The sequence below is a fragment of the Panthera onca genome, chromosome F2, assembly GCF_046562875.1.
Source record: "Panthera onca isolate mPanOnc1 chromosome F2, mPanOnc1 haplotype 2, whole genome shotgun sequence".
NCBI classification, from domain to species: domain Eukaryota; kingdom Metazoa; phylum Chordata; class Mammalia; order Carnivora; family Felidae; genus Panthera; species Panthera onca.
In genome coordinates, this window is record NC_138356.1 from 14701405 (window position 1) to 14716864 (window position 15460).

Consider the following 15460-nt stretch of genomic DNA (forward strand, 5'->3'; position numbering starts at 1 on the left):
CAGAATACTTACTGATGGGAAAATCCAAGACATTAAAACTTTGTGACAGTTTTTAAAATTCATAACTGAAGACGATAAGTAGCATACGTGAAGAGTTCATATATGTCATTCTATTCTCTATTGTGAAAGTGTCCAGATACATATACGAATCTGGCCTTTTTTCCTATTTTGTCAAGATGATCTTTTGACCCATTTCCGAAGGTCTCTCAGACCATTAGTAGGTAGCATTTTCTAAATGCTTCACAGAAAGATTAGGGCATATACAATATATTGCTGTTTTTACATTTATTCAATAAAAATGTACTGTCTGTTCATTTTATATTAGCATTGTTTTAGGCAGAGAGCATAACATGATAAAAAGATGCATTCTGATTTTCAAGGAATTCACCATTCATCCAGGCACAATCAAGGTGAGAATCAGACATGAAAATGAACGTGGTCTACAATGATGAATGTTGTAATAATAGAATAAATAGTGACGTGTCATAGAATCACAGAGGAAGAAGGCATCTACATTTGAAATTATTGATACGGTATAGAAAACAACCCTCACTTTTCCAATTAAGTAGCCCGAACATTTGGGATAAATTATTTGTGCCATAGCACAAAGTAGTTTCATTTTTATTAATCCTGGACTTTTTGAATTTATAATCATCAAGTTTTACTTAGAGTAAGAAAAAAAAAAGCAATGAAGTAATCTGCTACTGGCTTTTCTATTTTGGTCTCTGACATCAAGGACTTTGTGAGGAGAATGTGTGATTGTGTAATGCAGTGTCCATGTATTATGCTTTTCAATTTTTGAAATCAAAGTACTCAATCAGCATTAATTAGGAGATATTGTGCTGTAATTTCCAAGTGCATGTACAATGGGTAGTCTTCTAAATTGTGTGCAATTTTCCTTTTCTTTCGAATTTCCACATGGAGCTTTCCCTATTATATATTAAATTGAGAGGCAGTTAGTTTCACATTCTGGGCATCCAAACATTATGTGTTTTTTTGTTGTTGTTGTTGTTTTTTAAATCTCTATGTCATGTGCAAAGTATGCCTACTTCTGGAAAACTTGATCTCTGTTGTTCTCCCCACAGCACAGACTTTATGGGCTTCTGGTAACAAACTTGGAACGGCTCCTTTTGGTTTTATAAATCATGTCTAAGGGATTCTAAACCACATTTAATTACACATGACAGAAAAGCTTCATGTGCTAATGTTCTTCTGGTTGACCCACCATGAATTCCTGCTAAAATTTTCATAAGCCTTGGAGACTATTCTCCAGAGTATCCCCCAGAGCATTTCCTGGACACCGATGATGCAAGAGTTTACCATCCCATTGATGGTTGTCCCAGGGCACCCCAGGATGAATGCTCCCATTCCCTGAAAGCTGCTCACGGACCACGATGCTACTATCAATGGCTGAAATGTGATGCAGCTTCCCCGGCAACTTCCTCCGACTCAGCCTAATGGAGATTAAGATCCATTAAGAGCTCTCTGCTGCATGTGCAATTTCTATTGATCAGATTGACTCATTTCATTTTAGCCAATGATCCTATTACAAAAGCTGCCTCCTTCCAACGTTTTACTGGCACAGGGAAACCTGCAAATGGTCTGTACTGTAACAGGCAGTACAGAGAAGGGCATTGGCTTGAGTTGTGTTTTCCAGTCCCCACTAAACATCATTTGCAGCATATCATTCTTGCATGTTTTGGGGAATTATTATCATTCATCCTCTTACTTAGGATGGTTTGGAGGTTAGAAGTCTGTGGGATTCATTTTTAAACTAAGTGTTATGATCGTGAAACCGTGTTAGTCACACTATAGATGTAGACAAAGTTCAGTATGAGCAACAGCGTGGCTTGACAGTGAGGTTTCCCTGAATTGGAAATGTATGAGGAAAACAGCTAAGAGAAAGGAAATGTTTGCTTATAATGACCCACTCTATTAAATTAATAGTTATCTTTGTTTGCAAGAGGAGGTGTTAAGCTAGGAGGCAGACATTATTGTTTTAGTGGTCAATGCTGAGTGGAATCACGGATTTTTATAAGATGTAAGAAGTAGACCTTCTAAAAAGAGTTTATGGGAAAAGAGAAAAGTAGAAGCAGATGTAGGAGTACAGCTACCCTGAGTGATGTCCTTTGTCTAATTACATGAATATATGACATGGTATTAATGACTTGCATATAAAATCCCTTCATATTTCCCAAACCTTTTCACATAGATGAGTAATAAATTCAACGGCTATTTATTGAGCACCTATTATGTATTATATCCTTCATATGTATTGGAACATTTAACCACTTTGAGAGCCCTCTAAACTTTAAATTACTACGAGCCCCATTTTTCAGATGAGAAGGTAAAAAATACAGGGAAGTCAAAAGACTTGCCCAGGATCTTGAGCTGAGCTGGAAGTGTCACAGCCTGGTTTTGAACTCAACCAAATCTGACTGTTTCCAAGGGAAGATTTTGTTGTGTTTTTAAATCATCCCACACTTTCCCAACTGGCTGGATTCTCTCAACAGTTTTGCTCGGTGGGTAAGCTATTATTATTAACTCTAAAGCTCAGCAGAGATAAGCAATCTACCCGAGGTATTACAAGTGGTTGATAGTCGGGTCAGGATTAGAACCTGGCTTGACATACCGTATCACCTTTTCATGCAATTTTACAATCACTTTTACATAGAGTTATGGAATATTTATGTGTCTTTTTATGCTATTCAATAATTGTGGGAGTGAATTTCTACAGTCGAAATTCATTACCAGTGACTGGAATTCTAGTTTCAATTCTATTACTTTTATCTCTACCCTATAACCCCTATTCTAGCTGTTTGTCAAGGAAGAGGCTGTCATATTTATTGAGCTTCAGTAAGGTAGGAGAAGAGCGTCGTATTAGGCCCAAGTTAAAGAGAAAGGATGAGGATGGATAGAGCCTTTCAACAAATAGTGTTTACTTGTTTTGAGGCAGCAGAAATGCCTTGAATTTTTTTCATGACCAGATAACTCCCGATGTAGAGTCGGGGTAGGCTCCACAACGTGATAAAGTAGGTTTATCGCATGTAGTTTGTTAAATCTGCCAAAATCACGTGTTGAGTTTAGGAATAATCGTTTTGTTTTGTTTTGTTTTTTTAAATTTAATTGGACTGTTTTTGGAAGTCCAAATGGACTACTTCTCATTGGAAAAGCAGTTATTTTAATTATGAAATTAGACAAACATATGCTATGTTTCGTACAAACGTGTCTTAGTTTGGAGGTGAATTAGCGCTACAATGGGTGCTTTTTGTTAAACATGACAAATAGCATTTGGTTTCTAATGAAAATTTTCTGAGAAACAGATGAAAAAAATGCAGTTCAGAATGTTCTTAAGCAGGAAATAATGCGGTAGCAATCAGTTCCCAAGAAGACCTTCACTGCCTAAATCCTAGCTTCTCATAGCTTAATCCTTCAGGATACTACCTACACTATGTCACACATGGGCAGGAAAAGTGATTGTAAATCATAAGGAGGATATAAATCTTGCTCTGTATATTGAAAAGTTCAGATGTTTTCTGGCAGATGTGCATCTTCCAGGATTGCGAATAGAAACAAGTAATGATTTGGGCTGGGCAACAAGCCAATAGCAGCAAAGCATTTTCTTGAAAACAGTAGTTGACTGATCTGGACTATGCTAAGTTTCTTAGAGCTTCAAAAAAAAAAAAAAGAGGGTCTTTTTATATTTATTGACTATAAACAGAACATATTTTGCTTATTTCCTTATGTCTGCATAATATTTCAAATAGCCACTGAAGAATATATATTTTTAAAGACACTATATTTGGGCTTCTGAGAGCTGCTCTAAATGATCATGTCTCTTTTCTCTGAAAGCGGCATTAAATTAACACATTCCCTCATCTGGTATGTGTTGAGAGGAAGCAAAATCTTAGAACTAAGAAATATGCTTTGGTGACCTGGGATGCATAGGTGTGTGCATGTACGTGGTATATTAAAAGACCAAAACTTTAAGGGTGCGACTTTAAAGCGGCTTGTTTTTCATTCCCATTGCCCAATCGATTGTGCCTTTCCTGCCCCTGGATGAAATTCAGTGAAGATCCATTAGTTTTTCTGGATTCTGTAAAACAATAGCAAGTCCTCTGGCACTTCTAATTATAAGAGAAGTCTTATTTTAGTAGCAAACTTATCTAGCCTATTGTAATCATGACAACTCAATTTGACTGGAGGTTAAAGCCGTTTCCCCCTCCAGTTTGAGAAGCTGCAGTGAGGAAGAGTGGGTTGGGCGGGTCTTCCCAATTTCTCTGTCTGGCACTCCTCTCTCCATGGTGACGAGCCCCTCTTGGGACTGACTCTGGTTCCTCTGGGGTTGGAGATGGTGGAGATGGGGCCCCCAAAGGTCTTCCTTGACTTGTACTGCCGTGATCTGGAGTTGACATTCTCTCATCTTGGTGAATACTTAAATGGGAGCAGTATGTGTATGCCTACCTTCTCACCTAGATTGCTTTGTGGCATCCTCAGAAATCGGATTCTTGATCTTTCAACTCAAGGCTATTAACACCCTTAAGAGGGTTGATGTGCAGAGTCACCCTAGAAGAATTGCTTGGTCATCTTTACAAGTTATGTGTAGTTAATCCAGGATCCCCTTTTGCAAATGGGTCGGGGTGGGGGAGGGATGGTACTTGGCATTTGTCACTCTGTGCTCAGTTTACTAGGCTCGAATCAAAACTGAGAGAGAAAGAACATCCTATTAAAAATATTCTGTTACACACAGACACTGAGGTCAGCATCTTGGTGCACTGGAGCTGTCTGAAATGATCTAGAAGTGGCCTCGCTGGGTTCGGGGCTCTGTAACCCTCCCAGGCACGCTGTTAGGTACGGACTGTCTTTATCTCTGTCTTACAGACAAGGAAACAAGGCTGAGAGAAGCGGTATAACTCTCACAGGGTCCACCAACTGTGGAGTGGAGCTGGATTTGGAGCCATGACCCCAGTGGAGTGTGTGCACTTTTAAAAATACACAGTCTTGAGTCCCATCCCACGCCTACTGTCTCAGGAACCCCAGGGAGGAGGGACCCTACAATGTGAGTCTACCAAGCCTCCCATGTGACTCTACTAACAATCCTCCCCTTTGAGAACCACTGCAGTACAATATGGTCGGGAGAGTGGAGCTCTAATCTTTGCTTTGGCATTGATTATATATACAAAGGCACAGCAGTTGTAACAAGCCGTTTTTTTTTTCTTTTTTTTTTGTAGGTGCTATTGTTGAAAGATCTTTAGCTTTCTTAATGAGGAAAACTTAATAGAGTGCTACTATGAGGCAGAAACTGTTCTAAGTGGCTTACGTACCTTCATGTGCTGTTGTCTCCATCTTATAGCCTAGGAACAACCGGATGGGTCAGTGAAGAGATCTGCTTCATGTGACAGTTCTAGTAAATAGCAGATGAGAGCCACTAAGCAAAACTGTCTTCTCAGAAGGATGAGTCACTGCAGTTCTGATGACCTGGCTGAATTTGGGTCTACACTGAAATAGCAACATAGACCACGGTTCTTTTTTGGAAGTAAAACTTTAAAACTCCTTTCTCTCAAGACTTCTGAAAGGTTGGATGAGAAAAAACATTGATGGAGGCTTTGCATAAAGGCAGCCATTTATTCATTCTGTTAGATACTCTAAAATCTCTTCTGGGGTTAAGCCAAAGCATCATGGGAATTTGCATGCCTGTAGATATACGTTTATAAACTGCATTTTAGCATTATGCCATTGACCTACATTGAAGAATGTTACAAGAAACGGTGTTATGAAATGCACTGTATTTACTGTAAGAATATTGTTAAAGAATTTTCTCACTTTGGTACTCAGTAACCTCTTTTTGAGAATCTGAATGAAGTATTCTTTTTCAGTCATTGGTAGCAGCAATAAGCTTGTTTTTCCTGAGCATCTGATTCATTTCTGTCGTGTGGACATAGAGAACCATATAATCAATCATACTTCTGTCTTTGTGTTGTGGGCTCAGCTGTGTCTTTCTCCCACCATGATTCATATGTTGAAGTCTTAACTCCCAGTACCTCAGGATGTGACTGTATTTGGAGATAGGGTCTTTAAAGAGATTATTAGGTTAAAATGAGATAATTAGCATGGGCCTTAATCCGTTGTGACTAGTGTCCTTATAAGAAGAGGAAATTAGGACATCGAAAAGCACAGAGGGAATACCATGTGAAGACAGAGAGAGAAGGCAGCCATTTATAAGCCGAAAAAAGAGGCCCCAGAAGAAACTAATCCTGTCGATACCTTGAATGAGACTCCTAGCCACCAAAGTAATGAGAAAATACGTGTTAGTTATTTAAGCCACCCAATCTGTGGTACTTTGTTATGATAACCTTAGAAAAATAGTACATTTTGTACTGGTTGTTGCAAGGCTACGTTCACGAAGCACGTCTAGCAGATGCAGAAGATCAAATATCCTTCTTTTTATGTTACCCTTTCTCCTGACTTTATCTACTGTCTGCTTTTCTAATTTGCTCTTACCTATTTCCTTACTTACTTCTTTTCGTCTCTCATGCTGCGACCACCCTTGTTGGGTACCATATCGTGTTTGGCATTCGTACGGGCTACCTACTGGCTTTGCTGTACAGCCAGCTTGAAAGATGGGCTGGATCTCTTGTACTCTTCCCAGGACCTGGAGACAGGCACTGGTTGTGCCTCCAGGCTTATGATGATCTGGTCACATGTTTCCATTTCTTATGTGGCCATGCCACCCAAACTTTGCCCTGACTCTTGAACACGAGCTACAGCACTCACAGTTTCTTCTTGGAGACAGCCATTCTTGTTGTGATATGCGTCCTGAAGTTGACTCACATGACTGTTTTCTCTAGAGCAATCCAACAAATCCTCGGTCTGGTACCCTTCCGGCTCTGAATTTTGACCTCTCCCCAAGTGCAGAATACTCTTAGGGTTTCTTCTGTCTCTTTGAAGTAGATTTTGTTTTGTTTTGTCTGGTGGCATATCCTGGATGACAGCTTTCCTATATGGCCGTGTTTTTTTGCAGCTTTATTTCTTCCTGTGTTTCAAAATTCCTCTCAATTTCTTACTCAGTATGAGCTCCTCTTCTTGTTTCAAACACATATATTTAATTTGCAAATTATTTACATACATAAATAAATATATATTTAAGTTTTGGGGTACATAGTTCACTTTTGTTTTAAAATTTCTTCTACTACTTTGAGGGATTTGTCTGGGAGGGAGGGATTGTGGAGTATACTTAACCCACCATGAGGAAATGGAAATGGACTTATCTTTTATATTGTGACTTCTACATCATTCTGTGAATTTCCTTACTTTCCTTTTGAAAGAAGGCTGTTTATGCATACATTCACATATTACTGATACAACAGACCATACACATGACTTGGAGTGGTTTTTTTTTTTCACCTACCCATACTTGCTTCCTAAATGTAAAACAGAGATTTCGAAGATCCTGCCAGGTGTAAGTGAAGTCCAGGGAGACTGGATTCTTGCATCTGTCTGAAGTCCCATATCGCTGTGGAGACACATACAAAGGGCACAGATTCCACCCTCACGATATGGAAGAACGTGGTAAATTTGTCCTTGAGGGGCTATGAGGTAAATTATACTTCTCAACACAATATGAAAGATTTTTCAATATTCTCTTTACATGTCTCTACTGCTAAAAACTTGCTCACTGTGTTAATTGTTCTCCCCAAATGTCTCTTCTTCATATCTCCCTCAAAGCTCTTGGTCATTTCCTACACCTCCCCTCCTTCTGCTTTCCTCTCCTTCTACATCAGGCCCTTTCTGTTTTAGTGAATCAAATTTCTTCCCCCACCCCCTTCTTCTAACCTATTACACTTATCAGCATAGCAGCACGAACAGGATCTTCTTTAGAAGGTGGATAAGGGGAACGGCTTTGGAAGCTTTGCTTTTGTATCTTTGTTCCTGTCAGGCAAGATGCTATGGCCCCTCATAGACACAGAATGCAACCCACGGGCTCTGTCAGAGATACCTTTTTCAGTGGGAAATGTACAAGGAGGCAGGAACAAATCGAACTTCCTCTGCTTCCCTGGGACCCATTTGTACAAAGAGGCATTTAGAGTCTGTCTAACGATCTTGCTTTCAGAATCCAATTGGAAACAAGTGCACAACTAAGACTTACTGATTTATAACTGAAGACCTTAATTCTCGTTCTTGGTGGGATCGGAAATGATGTCCATGCTGACATGTGAGGATAGTTAACTCACCTGCTTGCCATCACCTTGACATGAATTAAAAGTTTTGGAATGGGAGTCTACAGTAATAATTAAGGGCATGGACTTGGTGTCTCAAAGAACTGCATTCTAGTTCTGACTAGCTACTTACTTAATGAGAAAACTTGGACAAGGTAATTTATTATTTATTTATTTATTAAAAAAATTTTTATGTTTATTTATTTTTTGAGAGGGAGAGAGAGACAGAGCTTGAGTGGGGGAGGGGCAGAGAGAGGAAGATACAGAATCTGAAGCAGGCTCCAGGCTCCGAGCTGTCAGCACAGAGCCCGATGCGGGGCTTGAACTCACAAACCATGAGATCATGACCTGAGCCGAAGCCGGACGCTCAACTGACTGAGCCACCCAGGCGCCCCTAGACAAGACAATTTTGATGAAGCTCAGCTTCTTCATTGATAACAAAGGGATAATGACGATACCCTCCTTAAAGTGTCACCAAAACATTAAACAAGATGTTGTATGTGAAGAACAGCTGAGATCATTTTCCTTGAGTCCACAAATGCCTTACTGAGCACAGCCTGTAGGGTCCCACGTGGCCAGTTTCCCGGTGCAGGTCGACCTCTCATCTCCCATCCCCACCCCCAATTTCCAATATGTGTTCCACACACTAGTTACATTTAATAACCTGTTGTGCATGGGGCAGGTGCTGTTCTCTGGGGATGAGAGATGAAGACACACAGCTCCTGGTCTGGAGGCACTCACATTTTATCAGGGAGCAAAAGACTCACAAACCAATTAATTATCTGGGTTGTTAAGCGTTAACCAAACTGTTAGAAAAGGGAAAAGGGGATAGCTGTTAATTTTGCTTAGATAGAAGGTGGATGGGAAGAAATACAGTTGACGTGGGCAACTCACTGTTTGTCACAAGGCCATGAAAACAATTCCAAAATGACACGTTTTATTTGGAAGAGGGTTCAGGAAGATTGAGGAGTCCTAGAGTCGCAGCCCAGCTGGGAACCCAGGGCGGAGCCATTCCTCTTTCCCCCAGCAAATGAAATTCCCCATGTGTCCCAGGAAGGCAGGGCAGGTGGAAGACAGTCCCCACATCCCAGCTGGGTAATCTCAGCTTTATTTTGTTAAAAATCCAATACTATAGGCGACATAAAGTAGTTCTGTGCATTTAGATCGCGATGACTCAGCTCTGAGCAAGTGCTCTGGGTTCTTTTTATGCGCAATTATCTTGTCACCGTGTAGCCAGGCACCGGCACTAGGCACGGCGGGATGGTCTCAGATACAAGCCAGGTTCCTCTGTCACTGGAGATGGTGTAAGTCCTCACGGCCCATGGTTTGCAAACATGGCCCGTCTTTCCTGCTCCTTCACACTCATTAGAGACTCCACAGTGTCAGCATAAACCCTCTAGAGCCTTAAATTCCCAGCTCTGGTGACAAGGATGCCTTCCACCTCTCTGGTGCGGAAAGGTACCCTCACGTGGGGGATGTAGTTCCTGCTCTTGGGGAGGGGGGACAAAGGAGAGTCAGAGTATTCTTGTTACTTTAATTCAAAATAACCAACATGCCAAAGCGGCATATTCTGGGGTGGCATACGCGGCTTTCCTTTACTTCAAATGCAGCCACACCTCAGCTAAAGATTCCAAATATTTACTCTGTTGCTAAACCATATTGTCTTTTTTGAATGTTCATAAAGAGTCGTGACTGTTCTAGGGCAGAGAATACGCTACAGTCATACTAATTTGGTATGAGAGAGTCCGGAAGCTTCTAAACAGTTCGGTGGTGACACAGGGATGGGAGATTTGAGGTTTACCTCTTTTCTCTATAGTTTGTAATGTGAGGAGATGCAGTGCAGAGAAAACAAAAATTGTTATGGGGCTGTAAAAAATGCAATGCGTAAAACGTGTACTTAAAATCATTTCAGTGAAGTCTCTGTAATGAGGAAAGGTTTTCGTTGTTTGTTTTTCTTTTTATCTGTACCTACAGTTTTAGTATTAAAACAAGATCAAAAAAGCATAAAACAAGCAAAGGGGGTTTATTCTCAAAAGCAAGTATAGTGTACATTACGGGATTGAAACAAAATCAACCCAAATTTATATTCATTCTGCTGCACAATAAAAGGCAAAAGATGACAGTCTTTAGGAACTGTAAGATTTTCAAACACAAAAGATCTCATTATATTTACAGCATAATTTCCTTAAAGAGATGAAAAGAGAGAAAATAAACTAAAATTCAAACCAGGATTATCTCGATAAAGCTTGAAATTAACAGGTTTTGCTGTTTAATCATTGTCAGAAAGACCTTCTGGACGCTGTGATATTCTATGCCATGAACGTTTCGCCTAATAGAAGTGCTTTTATTTCCAAGTACCTCTAAGTACCAAATGATGATATAACTATACATAAAATGCATATGATGATATAAAAATGTACAAGTATACGTAACATTTATCCAACAAATTGGTGATCAGTGCTCTTCCTTTGGAGACCCTGAACTTCAGCAGACTTGAGATGAGATGTTACACATTCAACACCCTTGAGAAATTCTAGTTATACAAATTACTTACTATATGACCTTTGAAAACCCGTCAAAACCTCAGTTTCCAGATGTATAAGATAGAGGTGACATCTTCCGACTGCTGCATAGAATGAGGAAGGTATCTGAAAGCCCTTCGCAAATAGCGACGCCCTATCTATCCACAACGGCGTTTTTTTTTTGTTAATGGAAGACCAAGTAAGAGGTGTTTTGTGCCTGCTGGCACCTGTTTGTGATTGTTACTGTGTTGTATAACGGTGCTCGCAAAAAATGTTTGACTTGGAAGGTGGATGTATCAACGGTACCGGTTCGAGAAATATTAATTAATTGATCTGGGAAAGTTTTATTGCCTCCTGCCAACACTGCCAGACAGTGTTCTAGATGCTGGAGACACAACAGTGAACAAAAGACACTACAGTGAACTTGTAGTGTAGAGCATATGCATTCAGGTGTTTGATAAGCCTAACACGAATATTGCTACAGCAGCGGAAGCTAGTCAGGGTAGTGTTCAACTTCCCGAGCCTATACTCTGTTTCACATTTAGAGCCGAAAGTCTGTCTTGCAAAGCATGTGAAGAAACAAGGAGCCATGTTCATGCAGAGTGCGAAGAATGAGGATGTGGATAAATCATCACAACTAGCAATTTGCAGACACAAAACCCTTCCCAATGTTCTTTTTAAAAAGCCACAGCATGGTAACAATCGCAAATAGATGGCAACCGGCAAAAAGTACCTCTTACCATGAACTTCCGTTTATAATAAGACTGGCATTGTGGATAGATAGGGCTTTACTGCTTACAAAGGGCTTTCAGATACATTCCTCATTCTGTGGAGCAGTTGGACGATGTGTCCTCCAGTTTACAAATCTGGAAAGTGAAGTTTCAGTGGGTTTTCAAACGTCACAAAGTAAGTCAGTCATATAACTAAGACTAGGACTCAAATCTTCAAGCAATTAATCCACCTTGATTTCCTGAGCACCTCGATACTACACTCTTCATAGGTTTTGCTGGTTTAGCATGGGACTATGATCCCTGGACATTTTACTTTCTCAAATTACTACAGTTAAAGTGGCACGTGCTGATTTGATAGATATTCTCATGTCCTCATGGTGAGAATTCTAGAGGCACAATCCTGAGTAATAGTGTATAGAATATGCTGAGTTACTGGAAGTTCTGGCATTTGGATTTGGGCTAATGCTCAGGTTTTGACCTATTTCATTCATTAACAAAGTAGGTGTCAGATTTCATAAGAACAGGATGATGAATTGTGAAAACCGTTATCCTGGCCAAATTCCAAAGCAAGCATTCATATAATGGCAATTTTCAAATGGACAGAGTTAATTCCTTAGAAAATAAAATCAATACCCGGACAGTGCTTTCTTTGGATCTCCCAACCCTTGGATGGAGAATGTCATTCCCCTGGTGTGGGTTCTACTTCAGATGGTACAAATAGGGCAACGTAATTTTATACCTGAAAGTTCTGCAGAAGGAATTAATGTTCAACTAGAGTCAGTGAACAGCATCAGTTTCTGAGAACATATGGCACAGGCATGCACACAAAGAGCCTTTGGAACACGCCATGGAAATGATCTAGACTGGATTTTCTTGACAATGACGTTTCTCATCCGAATAGGATCATCTGGAGTTGTGTGTGTGTGAATTTAACCCAGCTTTAAAGAAGTACATGTACAGTACATGTAGAGACATTATTTGTGAAATTATCTATCCGGTCACATGATTTTATGGGATGAAATTGGAAAACAGAAAGCCCTCAGGAAGTAAGATTGAACCACCGTTGATGGCTCTCCTTCTAAGGTGATGAGATCCATTTGAATCAAATGCCGATAGCCAGTCTAGTCGCACATCTGAAGACTGAAAGGGCAAGAGGCACCATTGCTTTTGGAGAAGTGCTCCTGATACCATTTCTTGACTTTATAAATGCTTCACAATTTCTAAAAGGCTTTCACAATTTTTAATTTATTGTTCACAAAAATCCTCTGTATGAGGGAAGAGGATAATATAATTCTCATTTAAAGAGGAAACTTCAGGGGTGCCTGGTGGCTCAGTTGGTTAAGTGTCGACTCTTGGTTTTGGCTCAGGTCATGATCTCAGGGTTTGTGAGTTCAAGCCCCACATTGGGCTCTGTGCTGACAGTGCTTGGAATTCTCTCTTGCCTTCTCTCTCTGCCCCTGCTTTGCATGCTCTCTCTGTTTCTTTCTTAAAATAAATAAATAAACTTAAAAAAAAAAAGAAAACTTCAACTCGGGGGAAAGATAACTATCAGACCCAAGTTCAAAATCAGCTGAAATTCAGGTCTTGGTGTTGTAAATTCAGCTCTTAACCTTCTAGGCCTATTTTCTTTAGAGACAGAAATCTCCTTTTCCCTCCAAATTAGGTACTACCACTTTGAGCTGGTGTAGTTTTAAACTTTCACTGGGAAAGCCAGTAACTGCAAAACAGGAAGTATGAGAACGTGACAACTCTGACCTCAGCGTTAAATATGGGTTAGATGGTAAGAAGCGAGTCAGTGGGAGAGGCGAAAGTATTTGTGTGAGATGCACCACTCCCTGCCGTAGCTGACTTTGGGTCCTGGTGGAAACGTCCCCAACTAGAAATTATTTTTATGGGAATTTGGTTCTCAGTTTGACCTTCTCCAGGAAGATGGAAGGCTGTCTGTTTTCCAGAAGCTGACCTAAGATGTTGTGTAGTGCGATGATTCGTACTTAATTCTGGTGGAAGAAGCACAGGGGTCCAAAGGACGTAGGTGCTATCTAGTAATAAAAACACAAACGGATAAATTTGCCAACGATCTCTATGTAATGGCATTGGGACAGCCACCATTTAAACACACTTATCCAATATACAGTTTCGTTTGTAAGCAATCCTGGTTGTAATTCAATATGCTTTTCCCTTTGAGTATAAATCAGGGCAAAAGTATTTCAAGTTGAGCTGTACAAGTAAACATTTATAAGATGTACTAAGTTCTATTAGCCCTAAATTTTTTCCTCACTGTGATATTTGCCTATGCAGAACCAAAGAAGACATTAAGAAAAAGCAAAAACCAATCATTTGGGAAGATTTGTTTCAGTTTAGAAGATCATCCTCAACAGCAGAAACAAACATTTTGAACCAGAGATGAAGACCAAGATAAAGAAAAAATGATTCCCTGCGACTCATGAAAACACATGCTTAGTCTTTTAGACTAAATTTAAGGAGAGACGTTTTATATATATTTTTTCAACTTGCCAAGATATGCTAAACACATTAAACAAACCCAGTCCTCCTGCTCAAAATGTATGAAATTTCTATTCCATTTTTAGGGTATCTGCACACAGCTGACATATCTGTTTGAACTGAAAAATTGCTTCTTGTAATTTCTTTTTCTTCATGTATTTTATTCCGAGCCAACATGTCAATTTTGATTGTAAGTGTGGTGTGTCCAAACCACGTGTGGTACATACTATAAATGGAAAAAAAATGTTGATAAATTTAATTATGTTTATCTAACCATTTGATAAAACAAAACAAAACAAGGAAACTTCAAGATTATCTTTTAAGGATTTTCCAAACCGATTGGAGCTAAACCTCATTAATATTTTTCCTAGTATGGGAATTACGTGATTTATACAATTTTGCCATTTTGAAACATATATTTCGATATCTGATACTTTAGGACAAAGCTACCAATGGGTTGATTCTGGAATACTGATGCCCTGCATCTAATTATATAACAGGTGCTATTAATTTTTCTCTAAATAATGACTTTTTAAACTTTTGTTTGGTTTTAAAGCTTATTCATTTGTTTTGGGAAAGAGAGGGCAAGTGGGGGAGGGGCAGAGAGAGGGAGAGAGAGAGAATCCCAAGCAGGCTCCACACCATCAGTGCAGAGCCTGATGTGGGGCTGGAACTCACAAACTTGAGATCATGACCTGAGCTGAGTCAGATGCTTAACCAACTGAGCCACCCAGGTGCCCCTCTAAGTAATGACTTTTTAATCTGTTCCCCCACTTCTTAATGCCAAGGTTCAAGTTTTTCTTTCTCTTCTTTGCCCTGTTTCTCATAGCTCCCTTCTCTGGATCCTCTGTAGCCCTAAGGTGAACTCATTTCAGAAACCTTCACATTGCTGTCAGGGGTATCTTTTAAAAAAACCGATTTCAGTCATGTTGCATCTCAGCCAAAACCTCTACTGGATCCCTCTTGTCTTCAGAATAAGTCCAAATATAATACAAATAATAACAGAAGCTAAGTATTCCATATAATCATGTAACAAATTTGAATGACAGATATTTGCCATTCTAGTGGATATACAGAGATGTCGTATTTTGTATTGATTTGTATTTCCTTGATGACTTGTGATGTTGGTAATCTTTTTATGTGATTATTTGTCATTCATGTATCTTTGGTGAAATATTTATTCAAATCTTTTTTTTAATGTTTATTTACTTTTGAGAGAGAGAGAGAAAGAGAGAGAGAGAGAGAGAGAGAGAGAGAGAGAGAGAGAGTGGGGGGAGGGGCAGAGAGAGAGAGAGACACAGAATCTGAGTTCTAAGGCTCTAAGTTGTCAGCACAGAGTCCGACGTGGGGCTCGAACTCACGGACCTCGCAATCATGACCTGAGCTAAAGTCAGATGCCTAACCCACTGAGCCACCCCGGCACCCCTCAAATCTTCTGTTTTTAAAAATTCTGTTGGCAGACATAATTTTTGATGGTATGATACTAAAA